Below are 396 nucleotides of genomic sequence, written 5' to 3' on the forward strand. Positions count from 1 at the left end.
TTTGTGACCCAAGATATGATCTATCCTGGAGAATGTTCCATGAACACTTGAGAAGAAAGTGTATTCTGTTGTTTTTGGATGGGATGTCCTGTAAATATCAATTAAGTCCATCGTGTTTAATATGTCATTTAAAGCTTGTGTTTCCTTATTTATTTTCATTTTGGATGATCTGTCCATTGGTAAAGTGGGGTGTTTAGGCCCCCTACTATGATTGTGTTACTGTCGATTTCCCCTTTTATGGATGTTAGCACTTGCCTTATGTATTGAGGTGCTCCTATGTTGAGTGCATAAATATATACAATTGTTATATCTTCTTCTTGGATTGATCCCTTGATCATTATGTAGTGTCCTTCTTTGTCTCTTGTAATAGTCTTTGTTTTAAAGTGTATTTTGTCT

This window comes from Physeter macrocephalus, chromosome 5, assembly GCF_002837175.3.
Source record: "Physeter macrocephalus isolate SW-GA chromosome 5, ASM283717v5, whole genome shotgun sequence".
NCBI classification, from domain to species: Eukaryota; Metazoa; Chordata; class Mammalia; order Artiodactyla; family Physeteridae; genus Physeter; species Physeter macrocephalus.